This window comes from Tamandua tetradactyla, chromosome 3 (genome assembly GCF_023851605.1).
Source record: "Tamandua tetradactyla isolate mTamTet1 chromosome 3, mTamTet1.pri, whole genome shotgun sequence".
Classification (NCBI taxonomy): domain Eukaryota; kingdom Metazoa; phylum Chordata; class Mammalia; order Pilosa; family Myrmecophagidae; genus Tamandua; species Tamandua tetradactyla.
This window is the reverse complement of record NC_135329.1, coordinates 140,590,051-140,611,465: the sequence shown is the minus strand read 5'-3', so window position 1 is coordinate 140,611,465 and position 21,415 is coordinate 140,590,051. Positions and strand designations below refer to the sequence as shown.

The window sequence follows — 21,415 nt, the reverse complement described above, 5'->3', positions numbered from 1 at the left end:
GGTAAACCATGGCAATTAACAATATCTTGCTAAAGCTTGCCTAAGAGTAGCCTCCAGAATAGCCTCGCGACTGTATTTGAACTCTCTTGGCCATTGATACCTTATTTTGTAATGTTTCTTTTTCCACTTTTGGTCAGGAAAGTGTTGTCAATCCCATGTGCCAGGATCAGGTTCATCCTTGGGAGTCATGTCCAACGTTGCCAGGGAGATTTTCACCCTGGATGTCATGTTCCACCTAGAGGGGAGGGTAACGATTTTCCTTGCAGAGTTAGGCTTAGTGAGGGAGAGACCACATCTGAACAACAAAAGAGGTTTTCTGGAAGTAATTCTTAGGTATAACTATAGGTAGGCTTAGATTCTCTGCTATAGAAGTAAGCTTCACAAAATTAAGCCTCAAGATCAAAGGCTTGGCCTATTGACTTGGGAGTCCTTAATATTTAAGACAGTATCAGGGGGTTTCCCCAGTGGTAAAGCTTAATAGTTCATATTTTTTCTCCCATCCCTCAAGGGACTTTGCCAATACATTTTTGTTTTGTTTCGTATGCCGATGGCAGGGTCACATTTCACTATTTTTCCATGTGAGTATCTTGTTATTGCAGCACCATTTGTTGGATTTTTTTTGTTTGCTTTTTGTTTCTTTGTTCTGCTTGTTTGCTTGTGTTTTGGGAAGTGCATGGACCGGAATCGAACTTGGACCTCCTCACGGCAGGCAAGAATTCTACTACTGAACTACCCTTGCACCCCCGCCAATACTTTTTAATTATTTGCTCAATATACTCTAGAATGTATCCAAGCATTACATTAAGCTATACAGAATTATAAACCCTCATTCCCATTCTGGGCTCCCTGTGTTTAGGTTGTTTAAATGATTTATTCAGACAAATTGAATTAAATTATGTGATACAGAAAATTTAGCTGCCTGGATTTCAATCCAGGGTACACCACCAGCAATATGAATTTAGGTGGATTATTTAACCTCTCTGTACCTCAGTTTCCTCAACTATAAAATGGGAATGATGATGATAGCACTTAATTCCTAGGGTTGTCGAGAAGACCAGATGAGGTGACAGAAGTAAAACTCTCCACTTGGGCCAGGCATATGTAACTGAGAAGTTAGAATTTAAGGGATTATTATGGTTGCTGAATCATTATATAGATATTCCCTTTTGCTTTCTGGTATGTTGGAATGTGTCGTGTGTGTATGTGTGTGTGTGTGTGTGTGTGTGTGTGTGTGTGTGTGTGTGTGTGCGTGTGTATAATAATGTATTGGAGTAGAAATATATATTTCAGGTATTTACATGAAATCTTTGAATTGCAATACAACAGCCTTGATCTCTGATAATGATTGTATAGCCTTTATCTTGTGCTCTTGGGATTGTAAAAACCTTGTGACTGACCCTCACTTGTGCCCATTTATCCAGTTTTTTGACTTTGGAATCTTGTGATCACTAAAGACAGCCCCTAATGTTTATTATTGAAGGGCCTTGGAGCTTACCCCAATTCCAAAGTTTTCTTGATACTGAAGGTGGATCTAACCAAAACGCACCCATTTGATATGCACAGTAGCTTAAACTTTAATCTATAAGTGACCTATACCTCATTATAATACTAAAATCACCCCCATCATCCACTATTTTCTTACATATGTTCTGTGACTAAACATGTAATCAACCTGTACATGCTCAATATTTAGATCACCTCTAATTACATTATATGGAGCTGTCATGCTCATTAGCCTAAAACCTGTCCATCTTCTGATACTATAAAACTATCAGAACTCTGCAGTTTGGGGAGACAGATTTTGGGTTGATAGATGATCTGCTCTTCTACTTCATGCCTAGCAATAAACTCTCTCTCTCTTTGAAACCACAGTGTCTCAGGTCATTCAGCCCAGGAGGCAGACAATCCACTGCCTTTTGTCCGGAAACACATCCAGAAGGAACTTTTATGTTCGCTGTTATGACTCATCACTGATGGCCATATGAGGTGCCGTCAGGAAAGGGGAGACTCAGGGAGAGAGAGAGAGAGCACCAGTGAGAGCAAGCAAATAAGAGCCTTTTGAGAAAAATGGAACGATTAAGAACAGGTAGGGAGATGTGTGATATCTGTGTGCATTTGTTCTAGTTTGCTAGCTGCCGGAATGTAATATACCAGAAACAGAATGGCTTTTAACATGGGGAATTTAATTTACAGTTCTAAGGCTGACAAAATGTCTCAATTACAACAAGTCTATAGAAATGTCCAATCAAAGGCATCCAGGGAAAGATACCTTGGTTTGAGAAAGCTGATGAACTTCAGGGTTTCTCTCATCTGGAAGGGCACATGGTAAACATGGCATCACCTGCTACCTTCTTCTCCTGACTTCCTATTTTCATGAAGCTCCCTGGGAGAAAATAGTGGATGATGGGAGTGATTTTAGTATTATAATGAGGTATAGGTCACTTATAGATTAAAATTTAAGCTACTGTGCATATCAAATGGGTGCATTTTGGTTAGATCCACCTTCAATATCAAGAAAACTTTGGAATTGGGGTAAGCTCCAAGGCGCTTCAATAATAAATGCCCCAATTACAACAAGTTTATAGAAATGTCCAATCAAAGGCATCCAGGGAAAGATACCTTGGTTTGAAGTTCAGGGTTTCTCTCAGGTAAGAAGGCACATGGCAAACACAGAGTTTCTCTCTCATCTGGAAAGGCACATGGTGAACACGGTCAGGGTTCCTCTCTCATCTGGAAGGGCACATGGCTAACATGGCATCATCTGCTACCTTCTTCTCCTGACTTCCTATTTCATGAAGCTCCCCAGGAGGTGTTTTTCTTCTTCATCTCCAAGGTTGCTGGCTGGTGGACTCTGCTTCTCATGGCTATGTCATTCTGCTCTGCTGTCTCTGAATCTCTCTCTTTCTCCAAAATGTTTCCTCTTTTATAGGACTCCAGAAACTTTTCAAGACTCACCTAAATGGGTGGAGGCATGTCATCCCCTAATCCAGTTTAACAACCACTCTTGACCAAATCACATCATCCAGGGAGAGGATCTGATTACAGTTTCAAACATACAGTATTGAATAGGGATTATTGTCTTGATGAAATGGGATTTTGATTAAAACATGCTTTTCTAGGGTCCAGACATCCTTTCAAACCAGCACATTACACCCTCTGGACCCTAAAAAAGACACGTTTTCCCCATATACAAAATACATTAGTTTCATAACAATATCAGAGAACCTTAAACCATTCCAGTAACATTTCAAATACAAGATTAATACAAGATTAAAATCAGTACAAAGCCTCATCAAAGTTAGTTAAATGCATGGGCAGTCCTAAAATAAAATTTTCTCCATTGCTCTGGACCTTTGAAAACTCATCACAAGTTATTTGCTGCCAACATGCAAAGGAGGAACATTCATAGGATTCATATACACATTTCCATAGGGAGGAAGAAATACAGGGGTCACAGGACCCAAACAGTTTTTAAATCTCAGGGCAAAGTCCATTTGATTTCCAAGTCTGAGAATCATTTATTTTCAGGGCTTTTGAAAGCTGCAGTCCCACCCTTCCCAAAAGCCTACAGAGAGGCCTGCCTCTCTTCGAATGCAACCTTGGGGGACACTGGGGAGAGCACCTTTTTCTCGGCTCCACCCTCTCCAAGCATCGGGGCCGCACCCGGGCTCTCTGCCATCTCTGGGGTACACACTCAACCCCTCCATGTGGTGGCTCTCCCGAAACCCCCAGGAATGTGCTTCACCCTCTCCAAGGCCTGAGGCGGCATGACTCTTCCACTGCAACCAGGTGGAAGGCCCATTCTCTGCCTTTGGGGCAAACTCACCCTCGCCACCAGCTTGGGTGGGTCCGCTCTCCTGGTCCGAGGCTTCTTAACTTCAGATTTCAGCCTCCATGGTTTTGCCTCTGAAGTTATTTTTCCTCCAATGTGTCCCTTCTCTGAACCCCCAAGTCCAGACTGGCAGCGGCTGTTTATACAGGTCCCACAGCACTCTTGTTGGCTTTCTATACAGTAGCCTTGGATTGTGTCCATCAGACATAAGGAGTTTCCACAGATCCCTCCTGGATAACCCTGTGTCTGATCCTGACTTTCTCTGGAATGGCTGACTGGTTTCACATTTGGTTAAATCCTCACACAGGGCGCTATTCTCTGGGGTCTCCTTTTCTGGAGGTTCAGAATTTTTCTGGGCCTTTGAATAGGGATTATTCTGCCTTTATGAAACGGGATTTTGATTAAAACATGCTTTTCTAGGGTCCAGACATCCTTTTAAACCAGCACAGCATTTATCCAACTTGGGTTTCTACAAATTTAAATTGTTTAAATATCATTAATCTGTACTCACATAGAGAGCACCTGTGACCAGAGCCTGAGGTTCAGGCCAGGGTGCAAGTGTCACCTGTGTACTCAGGGTTTTGCGTAAAAGGCTGTTTCAGGCATATATATATATATTTTTTTCATCCACAAGAAATCATAATTTTATTAATGATAGAAAGAGTACAAATTTCAAAACAAGCTGTAGCTTACTTTTTTGAAACACCGAAAAAAAAAAATCCTGATTTTCAGATGGTCACAGTGTTAATTCCATAATAGCATTTACACTATCGTTACTGTTGTTCTTCAGGGCTCGGACTGCCTCAGCTCTCGACACATTTGCTTGTGACATGACCAAATCCACGTCCCTAACTTCCACACCTGTTTCATCCACCTCCTCCTCTTCACGCTCCTCTTGTACAGCTGGAGTCTGTGTGTTTTCCTGAATGTTGGAGACAGCTTCACCTTGTACTTTGAATTTATCCGCAGTTGCTAGTTGTGCTTGTTGATATAAATTCTTAAACTTGGCTTCCCCCCAAACTATGTAGGTATCCGAAGCTGGGCTTCTGTAGACATCTGACTTGTGATGACAAAGAGGCAATACTTAGATTTCCGAATAGTGACTAGTTAAACTCCAGTGACCTGCCAAAGACCCAGTTTGGACATAGCCTTCCTGCCTTCTTTTCACTTCCACTCTGACTTTACTGACTGGTTCTTCATTAGTTTCAGCTGTTGGTGCCAGCGGAGCCTGCTGTGCGGTTGCTTATCTAGAATCCTGCTCCTCCAGCTCTGGTACTGATTCATCCCTGTAAGAGTCTTCTCCAGCCCTGGAGCTGCGACAATTCCAGCTCGGCGGCAGGGACAGTTTCTGCAGCTTCACCGGACCCCCTGTGCGGAGGAAAGAGCGGGCGAGCATGACCCGCTCACAGCAGAGGGACGCCCGGCCCGGAGGGTTTCAGGCATATTTTTAAAAAAAGTCCCCAGGGAAACTCTGGAGTTGAGTCAGAAACATCAGGGGTCTGCCACCTAAGGATTTTTCCACGAGTAATCTTTTAAATTGAGGAAAGCAATTTAAATGTATTTTCTTGTTTTGTGATTTTTTAAATAACATTTCAAGAGAGGTACCTGTACAAAGACTAGGGCGTGCGGGGAGACGCAGTGCTCTTGCCGGGGCCCTCCTCTGGGGTGGCCCCTCTCCTGCCCAGGTGAATCAGCACTTTCCAAAGTCTGTTGACACCCTCAGCAGGTTTCCCAAGTCCACTCTGGGTTTGGGGCTATGCTTTGAGCACCGTTCCTGCCATGTCACTGAACTGTGCTTAGGCTAGCCTTCCGGACATTGACCTTTGAGCAAGCAGATAAATTCTCTAAAAAGCTTGAATTCTATTCAGTGCTTTATAGGGATATAAACTGAAGTTGGAAGTGATTGTAAATCTCTTGAGTCTCCACAGTGGAGTCCATCGTTGCTTCTAGCTTCAATTCTAGGAATTCAGGTCCACAGGTAAGTGACTTTTAATTATCTACAGCGTTCATTGAAGGCAGTCCATTCCCTATTTCCCTATAAGTCTCACTTTGTGGATCATTTTGCTTCTGATTTATTAAAGGCTCACCTCTTGTCGTGTGATCAACAACACCGCTATGCTTGTATATAAATTTGCAACATGAATTAAAAATTTCATTATATATACAATACAGATGACTCGTGACTGCTGTCTTGTTTATGGCAATAGAATTTTATTCAGTAATTCTCTTAAGAATGTGTGTGTGTGTGTGTGTGTGGCAGTGGTATATATGAATACATAGTGTGAATAGGTGAATGGATTGAATAAACTGCCAAAAGTAAAAATGTGAGGGAACTTCTTTTTTAGTAATTTTATGAAAACACTATCTTGTTTGTGCTGATAATCACAAACCCTCTTCCAGAAGGCTGGTACTGGTTCAACACAGAACTATGCCAACTTAATCTTTTCTCCTATTCCATGTTCATTTCTTCTCCCAATTTTCAGTATAGAGACTGAAAAATATGAGCTTGGAGTGCATGGTTAGGGGGAACTGATAAAAGAAAAACTTCATGCCAATTAGGATCTCATAGCTTTATTGAGCGATTCATGACTCGGGCAGTATCCTATTCAGAAAGAGGAGGGCGCTCCACCAAAGCCACTGAAGGGAGAAACTCATATAGGGTGAATGCAGAAGCATATGAGGAAATATTCTCATTGGCTGAATTAAGTTTCCATTTCACTTAGGGGTGTCTTACAAGGTGGGAAGCAAGTTAGCTAGCGATAACTGATGGCTGTATTTAAGTTTGGTTTTCTGGGCAAACTGGGCATTTATAAGAAGCAGAAACTAGTTTGGGTCTTTTGGTTTTGCTGATGTGCGGCTTAGCAAAAGTGCCTCCGTGTTAAGCTTACTGGATTTTATTTATCAATTCACCCCTTTTGAAGGCATTAGCCCCACACCCAGTTCCATCTGCTGCTCTAGACAGCTCTGGATTAACTCTAGGTTACAGATATCGAGGGGTTGGTTGTTTTTGTTCTTTTCATGCTTCTGCCATTCTAGATGATGGACACCATTTGGTGAGATGGTTGGGCACAACCATTTAAAACTTTAGAGAGGATGTAACAATTGCTGTATGGGGCTGTCTTTTTAGTATTAATGTGCTTCTTTAGCACCTTTAGAGCTGGAGAATTCCAACTCTGAGTCTCAGGTGTCAAATGGTGTTCTAGGAAGCTACTAAGCTACACACAAAGAGCAAAGGATCTCAGAATTTAGAGATAACAATGAAAGCCCAGGAACAAATATGACTGCTACAAGGGCTTATTTATAGTCTAGGCTCTAATTCTCTTATGAATATTTTCCAAATGAAACTATTTCCAGAATTTTTTTAAAAATTGACAATTAACTTATATTATGGTTATTTACTACAGACCATAACAAAAGGTTTTTCCTATCTCACATTTACATTTTTACCAGGGTTATGCTAATTAACAGGGAGAACATAGTTTATATATTTGCCTTGCTTTTCTTCTGAAGTTTCATTTTGTTGATGAAGCACTGACTTGTAGCAGATTGTATGCACTTTTAGAGAAGCAGAGTAAAACAAGGTAACTGACAAGAAAATCTGTTGCTGCAGCATACAACATTTTATAAATAGCTAAAACTATGACTAATAACATGATACTGTTGTCTAATTTCATGCAGATCAGTATTAGGACATAATATATACAGTGAGAACATTGTTACATTTTTAAGCATTTCATATAATCTTTAAATATTTATATGAACTTTTTTTATGCAACTCTTTAATTGCATTTTTTTTAATTTTTTAAAACTTTTTTTGGTGAAATATAACATATATACAAAAAAGCAATAAATTTCCAAGTACATTTTAACAAATAGTTATAGAACAGATTTTAAAGTTTGCTATGGGTTATAGTTCCGTGATTTTTTGTTTTTTCTTCTAGCTACTCAAGGCACTGGAGAATAACAGAAATGTCAATATAGTGATTCAGCAATTATACTCATTTGTTAAATCCTATCTTCTCTGTTTTCCTCTTCCTTCTCTTTAAAGAACATATATCCATAAAAGCAATACATTTCAAATACATCACAGCAATTAGTGGTAGAACAGATTTCAGAGTTTGGTATGGGTGACAATTACCGGACTCTAGGTTTTTATTTCTAGCTGCTTGTAAGAAGGATAAAAGAAATATCAGTATAAAGATTCAGCCCTCATATTCATTTGTTAAACCCGAACTTCTCTATATAATTCCAACATTACGTTGATATTTCTCCAACTCTTTAGGGGTATTTGGATTATGTTCATTCTAACTTTTCCATATTGGAAGGGGCTGTCAATAATATGAGGTAGGGAGATGGAAATAGCTGATGTTCTGGAAGGGCTGGCCCCTCTGCATTTCAGGACTTATCTGGAGGGACCCATCTGGAGGTTGTAGGTTTTGGAGAGTTACCCTAGTGCATGGAACATTTGTAGAATCTTATATAATGCCCTAGGTATTTTTTAGGGTTGACAGGCATACTTTTAATTGGGGCTTGACAAGTTATGATAGGTAGCAATATCTAACTGGAGCATGCATAAGAGTGACTCCAGTGTAACCTCTCGACTCTGTTTGAACTCTTTAAGCCACCGATATCTTATTTGTTATACTTCTGTCACCCCTTTTGGTCAGGATGATATTGTTGATCCCATGGTGCCAGGGCCACACTCATCCCTGGGGGTCATCTCCCATGCCACCAGGGATCCTTTCATCCCTGGATGTCGTGTCCATGTAGAGAGGAGGGGGATGGTATTACCTGAAGAGTTGGGCTTGGACAGAAAGAGGCCCCATCTGAGCAACAAAAGTAGCCTTCTGGAGCTGACTCTTAGGCATACCTATAGGTAGGCTAAGCTTCTCTGCTACATGCATAAGCTTCACAAGAGCAAGCCTCAAGATCAAGGGCTTGGCCTTTTGATTTGGGTATCCCTAATGTTTGACACACTATCCAAGATTTCCCTGGTGGTAAAGTTTAATAGTTCCCTAATTCTTCCCTCCCTCAAGGGACTTTGCCAATAATTTTTTTTTTTTTTTTTTTTTTTTTTTTTTTTTTGGCATAGGCAGGCTCCAGGAAATGAACCCAGGTCTCTGGTATGGCAGGCAAGAATTCTGCCACTGAGTCAACTTTGCACCACCCTTTGTCAATACTTTTTGATTATCTGCTTAATATACTCGAGGATGTACCAGGCGTTACATTAAGTTATTCAGGATTAAAGGCTCTCATTCTTATTCTGGGCTCCCTGTGCTTGGATTGTTTAAATGTTCTATCCAGAAAGGTTGAGTTAGATGATGTGCTACAGAAAAACTAGGTCATATGAATGTTTTTAAATCAATACAAATTCAACTATCAGAAGTTAGAAAATTAATTTGACAACATTTCCTATGCAATTCCTAACATATTAAATGAATTTAACTATTCCTAGCATCTCTCTTTTTATAAGAGGAAAGAACAAATCTTTTGTGACAGTTTGAAATAAAAAGATATACTATAGGGTTTGATTCAAAATGTACAAAATTGTGGAGACTTCCGGGAAGATGGTCGAACAGAATAGCTCAAGATTAGCCCTGCTCCATGGAAAAGTCAAAGAAGGGACAGGAGGGTGACTGAGGTGGCAATTCGGGAGTGCAGCAGACCTGGGACAGTCTTCTATACCACACAAGGCAGCCCTGGTTGCAGAGGCTGAGGAACTGAGAGGCAGAAAGCTGGAGCCTGGCGTGGAGGTGTGGCGGCACAGAGCCTGTGGGAGAGCATGGATGGGAACCAAGTTCTAGGAAGTAAGCCAGGCCATGTTCCTTGGGCACGCTACTCTCCCCAGTGCAGCCCTGTGACTGGCAACTCACCCCACACCTCATGCACCCGAACCCCATCACCAGCTCCCATTCCTCACACTCCAGGTAGCCCCACCCTAGTGCAGCCCAACCCATCTCTCCTGCACCCCTCCTGAGCACTACCTCCCCATCTCTGTTCCTTGCAGGCTGTTGCCAGTGCGTAAAGGCTGAGGGCACTAACCTCCATACCCTGGCTATCCCCACCCACCTGCCTATAGTGTCGCACAGCCTCACTGCCCCCTCTTTCCCCCAAGCTCTGTGCATCAGTTTATGGCACTCCTAGACCTATGCATGCACATGGGCCCCCAATTGCATCATTCAGCTCTGGAAACTTCAGTTTTCAGCAACTCTAGAACCATGCATGGGCATGGCCCTCGGCCACACTCCCCAGCTCTGAGAAAGTGCTGACCTGCGCAGCTGGGTCACATCTGCCCCCAATCCATGAAGACATAATGCTGATTTGCAGCCACAGCTCTATGCATGTGCGCAAAGGGCCCTGTGCTTTAGATCAGCACATACCAGGGTTATACCCACCAGACCAGTGCACCCGCATAGCTACATCCTCCCTGGCTCTGGGCACCCACATTCACAAGCATCAGTGTAACACTGCCAACCTACACCTATACCTTCCCTGAAACAAATCACCACATTTAGTTCCCACCCCGTACCCTGCTCCCTGCTGTACAACCATCCTGCAAACACAAGGCCTCAGACTACTGAAAGAAATCAACTCCCAAAGTAAATCAATCAAGATATTTACATGCCATGAAGACAGCAGAAGATCACCAAGCATATCACAATGAAGACAGATATAGCCCTGCCTAATGACCAAATTAAAACACCAGAGGAGACACAAACTTGGGAACAACTAATCAAAGATGTTCACACAACTCTACTTAATAAAATAAGTGGGATAGCAAATGACATAAAGGAGATTAAGAAGACAGTAGCAGAGCATAAAGAAGAATTTGAAAGAATAAATAAAAAAGTAGCAGATATCACAGAGATTAAAGACTCTATTGACTAAACGAAAAACATACTAGAGGCACACAACACCAGATTTGAAGAGACAGAAGAAAGAATAAGTGATGTAGAGGACAGGATAACTGACTTTGAAGACTCAAAACAGCAAATGGCAAAAAAGATGGAAAAAAATTGAATTGGATCTCAGGGAAATGATAGACAAAACAAAGCACACAAATATAAGAATCATTGGTGTCCCAGAAGGAGAAGCGAGGAGTAAAAGGCTAGGAAGAGTAGTTGAGGATATAACAGGGGAAAACTTCCCAACCCTCATAGAGGACATGAATTATAAGTCAAAGAAGTCCGATGAATGCCAAACAGAATAAATTCAGATAGGCCTTCCCCAAGGCACATACTAATCAGTCTGTCAAATGTTGAAGAGAAGTTGAAAATCCTGAAAGCAGCAAGAGAAAAACAATCTACTACATACAAGGGAAACCACATAAGACTGAGTTCAGACTACTCAACTAGCACCCTGGAGGCGAGAAGGCAGTGGTATGATAATTCACGATCCTGAAAGAGAAAGACTCCCAGCCAAGAACTCTGTATCCAGCCAAATTGTCCTTCAAATGTGAGGGAGAGATTAAAGTTTTCACAGACAAAGAAATCCTAAAAGAGTCTGTCAACAAGAGACTGCAACTACAAGAAATACTAAAAGGAGTTCTGCCAACTGAAAAAAAAAGACAGGCGAGGGAGGTCTGGTGGAGGGCACAGAATTGAAGAGTACCACTAATGGTAATTTAAAGAATACAGAGAAAGAGGGAAAAGAATATATAGGTCTGACAAATAAAATAAAAAAGATAAGATGGTAGAATCAAGAAACGCCTTTTCAGTGATAACTTTGAATGTTACTGGACTAAATTTACCAATTAAAAGATACAGATTGGCAGAATGGATTGAGAAACATAATCTAGCTATATGCTGCTTACAAGAGACTCATCTTAGACACAAGGGTACAAATAGATTGAAAGTGAAAGGATGGAAAAAGATTTTCCATGCAGCTTGTAACCAAAAGAAAGCAGGAGTAGTTATACTAATATTGGACAAAATAGACTTTAAATGTAAAGACATCATAAGAGACAAAGAAGGACAGTATATACTAATTAAAGGGTCAATTCACCAAGAAGATATAACAATCACAAATGTTTATCCTCCCAATCAAGAAGTACATGAGACAGACATTGGCAAAACTGAAGGGAGCAATAGATATTTCAACAATAATAGTAGGAGACTTCAATACACCACTTTCCTCTGTAGATAGGACAACCAGATAGAAGATCAACAAACAAATAGAGAAGTTAAATAACTTGATATATGAATTAGACCTAACACACATATGTAGGATATTGCACCCCAAAGCACAAGGATATACATTCTTCTCTAGTGCTCATGGAACATTCTCTAGTACAGGTCATATGCTGGGGCATGAAACAGGCCTTTATAAATTTAAAAACACTGAATTTATTCAAAGCACTTTCTTTCATCACAATGGGATGAAGTTGGATCTCAATAACCACCAAAGAACGGGAACATTCACAAATATATGGAGATTAAATAACACACTCCTAAACAACAAGTGGGTCAAAGAAGAAATTGTTAGAGAAATCAGTAGCTATCTGGAGATGAATGAAAATGAGAATGCAACTTATCAGAACTTTATGGGATGCAGCAAAGGCTGTTCTAAGAGGGAAATTTATTGCCCTAAATGCCCATATTAAAAAACAAGAAAGAGCAAAAACCGAGGATGTAACAGCACACCTGGAGGAACTTGAGAAAGAACAGCAAAGTAACCCCAAAGAAAATAGAAGAAGAGAAATAACAAAGATTAAAGCAGAGATAAATGAATGGAAGAACAAAAGAATAATTGAAAGAATCATAAAACCAAAAGGTGGTTCTTTGAGAAAATCAATAAAATTGATGAGCCAATAGCAAGACTGACAAAGAAAAAAAGAAAGAAGATGCAAATAAAATCAGAAATGAGAAGGGGTGCATTACCACAGACTCTGAAGACATAAAATAAATCATAAGAGGATACTATGAACAACTATACACCAACAAACTAGGCAACTTAGATGAAATGGATGAATTCCTAGAAACACATAAACAAGCTACACTAACTCAGGAAGAGACAGAAGATATCAATAAACCAATCCCAAGTAAAGAGATTCAATCATCAATCAGATTTTTGATGACTGATTGGATCACTTTACTTGGGATTGGTTTGTTGAAATCTTCCTACAAAGAAAAGCCCAGGGCAAGATGTCCCCACAGGGGAATTTTATCGAACATTCCAAGAAGAACTAACACCAATCCTGCTCAAATTTTTCCAAAAAAATTGAGGAAAAAAGGAACTCTGCCTAACTCATTTTATGAAGCTAATATCATTTTAATACATACCCAAACTGGGTAAAGATGCTACAAGAAAGGAAAACTACAAGACCAATCTCCCTAATGAACATAGATGCAAAAATTCTCAATAAAATACTGGAGTCACATAAGAGGGAGACCTTTTGAAGAAAGTACAGAAAGTTCAGACATCCCAGCTCTACCCTGGGAGATGCTAAGCTAGAACATGAAGGACCTAAAATCTGGAGAGAGCTGAGAGAAGCTAAAAGATGAAATCCAGAGCTTGCCCCAGAGCAGTTAGGAGAGGACCCATAGATACTTTGAGAGAGAAAGCAATGAACCAGTTGCAAGGACTAGGACTAGCGGACATTGACATGTGCCTTCCCTTGTGACAGAGAAACCCTGGACGTGATCAGCCTTTCCTGAGTGAAGATATCCTCTTGTATGGTTTTCAATTGCTTTCATCCCAAGGCTATAAATGTGTTTATTTTTATTTTTTATTTTTTTAAATTCATCATCATGATCATTTCTTAGAACATTTGCATCAATTCAGAAAAAGAAATAAAAAGAAAACAAAAAAATTCATACATCCCATACCCCTTACCCCTCCCTTTCATTGATCACTAGCATTTCAATCTACTAGATTTATTTTAACATTTGTTCCCCCTATTATTTATTTATTTTTAATCCATATGTTTTACTCATCTGTCCATAAGGTAGATAGAAGCATCAGACACCAGGTTTTCACAATCACACAGTCACATTGTGAAAAGCTAAATCATTATACAATCATTTTCAAGAAGCATGACTACTGGAACACAGCTCTACATTTTCAGGCAGTTCCTTCCAACCTCTCTGATATGCCTTAACTGAAAAGGTGATATCTATTTAGTGCTTAAGAATAACCTCCAGGATAACCTTTTGACTCTGTTTAGAATCTCTCAGCCTTTTGACACTTTATTTTGTCTCATTTCTCTCTTCCCCCTTTCTGCTGAGAAAGTTTTCTCAATCCCTTGGTGCTGAGTCCCAGCTCATTCTAGGATTTCTGTCCCAAGTTGCCAGGAAGGCCCACACCCCTGGGAGTCATGTCCCACATCAACAGGGGGAGGGCGGTGAGTTTGCTAAATATGTTTTAATAATTTTTCTTTGATGATTACTATTGCAAAGATATTAGGAAAATATAATTTCAAAATTAGGGAATTACAGGACAAACTATGCAAAACATTCTCCCTAATCTTTAGGTCTGATAGAAATAATCCTAAACCACACCTTCCCCATCTTTTCTGTCTCCAGCCTTTCCCCATAGCTGCCGCTACTGGGAGTCCCAAAGTGTTGAGCAAACTATGCTTCATTTCCTTAAAGGGAGCCTTGACCATTGTATTCCAAACAGGGGCTCAATCCTGCCAGCTAAAAACAGGCATAAAAGATGGAGCTATCAAGGAAAAACTAGGAATCTCATTTTTATAACACTGCAAGACTGTGTTAGTTAGATTCAGTTGTCAACTTGGCCAAGTGAGCATACCTAGTCCTGTTGCTGCAGACATAAACCAATGGTACATGAACCTTGGTACGTGAACCTCATCTGTTGCCAATTACATCTGCAGTCAGCTAGGAGGTGTCTGCTGTAATGAGTGATGTTTGACTTAATTGGCTGGTGCTTAAATGAGAGATTGCAACGTAGCGCTGCTAAGCAGCTTGGCATTCCTCATCTCAGCACTTGCAGCTCAGCCCAGGCCTTTGGAGAAGTCACCCCGGGGAAAGTTGTTGAAACCCAGGGGCCTGGAGAGAAGACCAGCAGAGACCATCCTGTGCCTTCCATGTAAGAAAAGAGCCTCAGTGGAAAGTTAGCTGCCTTTCCTCTGAAGAACCAACAAAATAAATCCCCTTTTATTAAAAGCCAATCTGTCTCTGGTGTGTTGCATTCTGGCAGCTAGCAAACCAGAACAAAGACTAAAAAACCTCTTTAATGGGCGGTTTTGGCTGTTTACAGTAATTATAAGTATCAATGTTCTGAATCCTGGTTCCTAAAGGACTGTTTGGAGCTTATTTAGCTGTGGTTTTAGTTTGGGAGAACTTTTTTTTTTATTCAAATAGTTTTGTTTATCTAGTTTTTTTTTTTTTTTTAACAGGACCTTTACCAGCAGTCCTGTAAATGAATTGTCTAAGGTCTGAATAAGCAGCCTCATAAGTGAATAACAAGATGGAATTCTTTGCTAAACCATTGAATCTCCATGGGATTTGGGAAATGCTATCACTATAGAAGAGGAGCTAGGCTAATCCAGGACAGAGAGAGGGAAGACAGGAGGAGACAAGACACACAGGGGAGGATAGGAAACTCGGCTTCACCAATTTCTGAGACTCCGGGAGTGTGCTTATTTATCTCTAAGCAATTTGAATAGAGCTCTCCTTAGAATTTCTATTCATTAATTTGTTATTACCCTCTGGAGGTAGGAAATTATATATCAAGCAGACACAAGTAGAAAGTTAGACACAAAAAACAGAGACACAGAAATATAAAACTCACTCATTTGAGCCTTAATTTTGCACCCTTTTCTGTAAATTCTTATTCTCATACAAATACATAAATATTGTACATATGGGATTTATCCCATTTTTATTCCCTTTTATGATACAAGTCTAATTTTTAATATAGTATTTGCATCTATAGATCCATTTTCAAGCTATTTTCTTCTAAATCCAAATCATATTATGGCCATACTATATTACAAAAAAAAATATTACTTGACTCTTTTTCCTAGACTTATGCACAAACCTTTCCCAGTTTTTTTTTTTTACAATACAACCCAACAGGCTGCATTTCTGAATGCTACTAGCATTTCCCATTTTCATAATTAGCAAATATTATTAACTTATAATAACAGATTTAACTCAAATATGGCAGGAGTTTTCAAACTGGCAAAATATTTACAGACCGCTAAGTAAAGTTGACAAAATATTTACAAACCAGCAAAGATATTTACAAACTGTTAAATTGTAGCAGGCAGGCCTTCCCCTCTTTCTAGTTCAGCTGTGCTGTCTGTGAAAAATCCCCAACCCCCTCTCCTGATCTTCAGGAATGGGTAAAACTGCAGGCAAGCGAGATAAGACACATTCCTGGGATAGAAACCCCCTCCCCTAGCCTTCAGGAACTGGTGAAGCTGCAAGTAGGCAAGAGAAGACATTCTGGGGTGGGGACCCCTCCCTTAATGGTTCAGCTTTAGGCCATTCTCAACTTAAATCAGCCAATTGTTTACCTTGTCTTTAACATGTCAAAGAGTCTATAAAAGCTAAGGTTGCCTTTTGTTCGGGGCTCAGACTTTCAGAGGCTACTCGCTGAGCCCTATGGCCATAGCAAATAAAACCTGCTTCCCAAAACTACAGATCCTTAGTCTCAGCCTGTTCTAACTTCACAGAACGTTCCTGGAGGCCTGCTGCCTGTTCCTGGTTTTCACTCTACAAAAGAAGTATCTGACTGTAAGAGATAAGGTATATGTATGTTAAATTTTAGACTCAAGACAAAATCAGAGCAAGGGAGATTGTTTTGGAAGTGTCACCCAGGGCCTCAAACTCTGGTCCAGGCGCCTTGAACCCCACACTGTTTTCCCGATACTTTTGCCTTGATGACCTACTCACCCAGTCAGATGTCTGGACCTGGAACTATTTCTCCAGAGTTCCAGGGGCTCCAAAGCACCCCAGTCTCACTCATCAAAGTGCCGCTGAGACTGGGGCACCAGCAGGGCAGAACAAACTTGACTCTGGAGCCTCTAGGCCAAGAGGCTGAAGCAAGCGCTTAGCTCAATTGTCATGTTCGCCCTCCAGATGGGCTCCAGTGCTTCAGGAAGTTGGAACCCGGTCCCACCGGAGTTGCCAAGATTATTACCGAACTCGATTTGCAGCCTGATGTTCAGATAAGCCAGAATATGACACTGGGGTTTCAAAGAGAGAAAAAGTTTTATTACAGAGCATGAGGCAAGAAAGCCTCAGATCTGTCTTCCCCAGTCATGAGGGTTTGGTTTTTAATGGGATTAGACAAGGGGAGGTGGAGATAGTGACATTGGAAGCAGAGGTTAAGAAGTTCTCTGAAGAGCAGGGGTAAGCACTACTTAGCAGTTTACAGTAGGGTTGTAAGTCATTTGTTTAACATAAAATAAGAGGAGATGTAGCGTGAAAACCAGGGTTGAGGCCGCAGGCCTCCAGGAACGTTCCACAAAACTAAAGCAGGCTGAGACTAAGGGACCCCAAGGGGCCGCAGTTTTGGGAAGCAAGTGATTTATTAGCTCGTGTGCACGGGGCCCAGCCGAGTCAGCTCGAAAGTCTGAGCCCCGAACAAAAGGCAACCTTAGCTTTTATAGACTGTACAATATGTTAAAGACAAGGTAAACAATTGGTGGATTTAAGTTGAGAATGGCCCAGGGCCTATAGACTGTTGAGGGGCCCCCACCCCAGGAATATCTTTTCTTGCCTATGTGCATTTTCACCAATTCCTGAAGACTAGGGGAGGGGTTTCGGGATTTTCCACAGAGAGCACAGCTAAATCAGAAAGAGGGGGAGGCCTGCCTGCTACATTCCCCCCTTTAATGCTTACCCCGACTTAATAGGGAGGGGTTATAGCATCACCTTATATTTAATGGTTCATGCCTTTTTATTAGGAGGATTCATACTGTGACTCTTTTCAATGAATTTGATGAGGGCTCTGATTACATAGGAAACTTCAGTGATTAATATGGTAAATAGGGGACTGGCTAGAGGCAGGATCCAGTTAGTCCAATTTTTGTTTGTTTGTTTTCTGTCCCTGTTTCAGACTTGCTTTCTATGTTCCCGAACTTTAGCAGCACTTATGCCAGACTGGTTTATAAAGAAACAGCACTTTTTCCCTACAAAGATACATATCCCTTTATAACGGTTGCTGCTGTGTGGGAGGCTACCGCTGCTAAACCGATACTAACTAATAGAACAAAGAGCCCAATTGGGAGCAGAAGCCAACAATTAGTCTAGCCTAGAAGGAATACTAGGGGCTGTGGCTAGGGAAACACAGGGGAGTTTAGGGAGTGTGCTGAAAGTTTAGGAGTACTTATGAGGGGAGAGAGTGGATACTCAGACTGGTTTGCAGCTCCTCAAGCTTTGGCCGTGCATGGGTAAGCCAATTCCGGTTGCGGGTTGCGTAGGAAGGGGACGCGATGGCTTTCCGGAGAATGACGTGGGTTGGGTGTCTAGGGACAGGAGTACACTCCCAGGGGTTGTCTGCCGTGGCTGTCTTGACCTGGGAGTGGTGGATCCATGGAATGATCTCTGCGACTTCGACAGCTGTAGGGGTAGCTAAGACAGCACAATAAGGGCCTCTCTGGGCTGGAGGGAGCCCTTTTTCCAGTCTTTGACCCACACTAAATCCCCCGGCTCAAATTCATGAATGGGAGGGTAGATGCAGAGAGGTTCAGACACTGCCTCCAATGCTTTCCCTTTTAACTCGTTCAGGACCCGTCCCAGCTGCACTAGGTGTTGATTCAGACTTAGATTTCCAATTTCTCTGAGGTTTCCCTGTCGAACCCTAGTAAGGGGTGGCGACCTTCCATATATTAATTCAAAGGGAGAGGATCCCGTTTTTTTAATTGGGGCAGACCTGATTCTAAATAAAGCTATAGGGAGTGCCTGTACCCAGGTCAGTTTCACCTCCTGGCAGATCTTTCTTAATTGTCCCTTTAGAGTTTGATTCATCCGCTTCACTTTTCCACTGCTTTATGGCCAGTAAGCAGTGTGGAGCTTCCAAGTTATCTGTAATGCTTTTGCCAGCTTTTGAAGGGCTTCAGCCACAAAAGCAGGGCCGTTGTCAGAGCCAATGGTAAGTGGCATCCCATACCGAGGAATGATGTCCTTCAGGAGGGCTTGTGCCACTTCCTGTGTAGTTTCTGAACGTGTGGGATATGCTTCTACCCATCCTGAGTAGGTGCAGACAAACACCAGAAGGTATTGATATCCTTGGGCCCGCGGCAGCTCTGTAAAGTCCACCTGTAGATTTTCGAATGGGCTGGGGCCAGGCAGCTGGTTGTTCAGACTCTCCAGTTTTGTGCTGGGCTGCTTGGCATTGCTTTTTTGACAGGTAATGCATCTTTTGCATGCTAGTTTCACCCAGGAGGGAAGCCTAGGTATGTAGAGGTGAGCGCTCAGGCTGGCAGTAAGAGCTTTTTCCCCGAAGTGAGTCTGGTGATGGACATGCTGTATGAAAGGCCATGCTAAGTTTTCAGGAATTACAATGCATCCATCGTGTAATATCCACCATCCCCCATAACCTTACATAACCAGCTGCTTTCCAGCTTTGAGTAAGTTGGTCTTTTCTTCCAGCACCGTAATGGATGGGGGATGAGAGGGGCGACAAGCAGTTTGTCCTTTGGGGGAAGCGTTAGGTGCCCTAGCACGGCCTGCTTGGCAGCTGAATTTGCTTTTCGGTTACCTCTCGCCATTAAGGAGTTGCCTTTTTGATGACCGCGGCAATGAATAACTGCTACAGTGGTGGGGGCCCATACAGCTTCCAACAGAGCTAGAATTTCTGGTCCATATTTAACATGCTTTCCCCCAGCTGTCATTAGTCCCTGCTCTTTGTATAATGCCCCATGTACATGTAGGGTTGTGAATGCATACTTTGAGTCAGTATAAATATTAGCCTCCTATCCTGCTGCTAATTGTAGACCCTGAGTGAGCGCTATGAGCTCAGCTTTCTGGGCTGATGTTCCCACAGGCAGGGCTTCTGCCTCTAAAACATCTGCTAAAGTAACAATGGCATATCCTGCATAGCGCACTCCATCTTTTATCATACTGCTCCCATCAGTGAACAGTTCGATGTCAGGATGTTTTAATGGTTGGTCTTTAAGGTCAAGTCGGCTGGAATAGACTTTGTCTACAGTTTCCGCACAGTCATGTTCTGGGGCTCCTGGCCCCATGGGCAGCAGGGTGGCCGGGTTGAGGGTCTGACAGACTCCAAGCTGTAAGTTGGGGTTTCACATAAAGCGGCCTGATACTTGGTGAGCTTTGCATTTGATAGCCAGAGATGCCCTTTTTGTTCCATGAGGCTGGTGACTGAATGGGAGACCAGCACAGTTAGCTTCTGCCCGAATGTGAGCTTCCTGGCTTTGTGGACCAGGAGGGCAGTGGCTGCAACAGCCTCAGGCAAGAGGGCCACCCCAGTGCTACATTGTCTAGCTGTCTGAAGAGATAGGCAACAGGCCTTTTCCACGATCCAAGGGTTTGGGTTAAAACCCCAATGGCCATTCCTTCCTGCTCATGGACAAACAGGATGAAAGGTTTTTCTAAGTCTGGGAGGCCTAAACTTGGGGCTTGCATAAGCAATGTTTTTAGACATTGGAAAGCATACTCCTGCTCAATTCCCCATTGGAATGGATCCCAATCGCCCCCCCTTAGTGGCTTCATAGAGGGGCTTGGCTAAGAGTGCATAGTTCAGAATCCAGACTCTGCAGAACCTGGTGGCTCCTAAAAATTCCCTGATTTGTTTTCAGGAGGTTGGTGTGGGGATTGTACAAATTACCCACTTGCGCTCTGGCTCCAGGCTTCAGGTTCCCTGTTGCAAGTAAAAACCTAGGTATTTGACCTGCTGTTGGCAGAGTTGGGCCTTTTTACGAGACACATGGTAACCCGCCTGATCTAAGTGATGGAGGAGATGCTCCGTCCCTTGCTTACAGTCATCGAGAGACTCGGCAGCAAGCAGGAGGTCATCTACATACTGCAGGACAGTACAATTATAATTTCTGGCTTGGAATGATTGTAAGTCTTTCCCCAGTGCTTGCCCAAAAATAGTGGGAGAATCCTTAAACCCTTGAGGCAGCTGGGTCCAGGTGTATTGCCTTTTGTTTCCCTCAGAGGGCCTTTCCCATTCAAAGGCAAATATCTCCGGACTAACTGGGGCTATTCGTTTATGCAGAAGAAGGCATCTTTTAAGTCCAAACAAGAGAACCAATTAGTTTTCCCTGGGACCAGGCTGAGGAGAGAGTATGGATTTGGAACCACAGGATGGATCATTTCTGCGGCTGCATTAACTGCTCACAGGTCCTGGATGGGGCGGAATTCCCCAGTTTGAGCTTTTCTCATGGGCAGCAGTGGAGTGTTCCATGGAGAGTTGCACAGTCGGATGATTCGGTGTGCTTCTAACCGCACCAAGTGGCTTTGAATCCCTTCGAGAGCCTTTTGAGGGATCGGATACTGTCGCACTGCCATGGGGTGTATCATGGGTTTCAAAGCAATTTTTACTGGAGGGCAGTTTTTGGCTAAACCTGGTGGGTTATGCTCTGCCCAGACACTTGGTATGTCTGGGAATGGTAGTTTAGGGGAAATTTCCCCTCCATTTTCG

The 21,415-nt window shown here is 42.1% G+C and overlaps 1 protein-coding gene and 1 pseudogene across 2 annotated transcripts in view; one reads left to right on the top strand and one right to left on the bottom strand.

Annotated features, from left to right (window-relative positions):
* Nucleotides 1-4,568: 4,568 nt before the first annotated feature.
* Nucleotides 4,569-18,774, bottom strand: LOC143675774 (nascent polypeptide-associated complex subunit alpha-like; annotated as a pseudogene).
* Nucleotides 5,620-21,415, top strand: part of ABCB11 (ATP binding cassette subfamily B member 11) — a 151,053-nt gene continuing 135,257 nt past the window's right edge. For both annotated transcript variants that reach the window (XM_077154074.1, XM_077154073.1), the window contains exon 1: nucleotides 5,620-5,810. The gene's annotated coding sequence lies outside the window, so the exon portion shown is untranslated. The remainder of the gene's footprint in view (nucleotides 5,811-21,415) is intronic.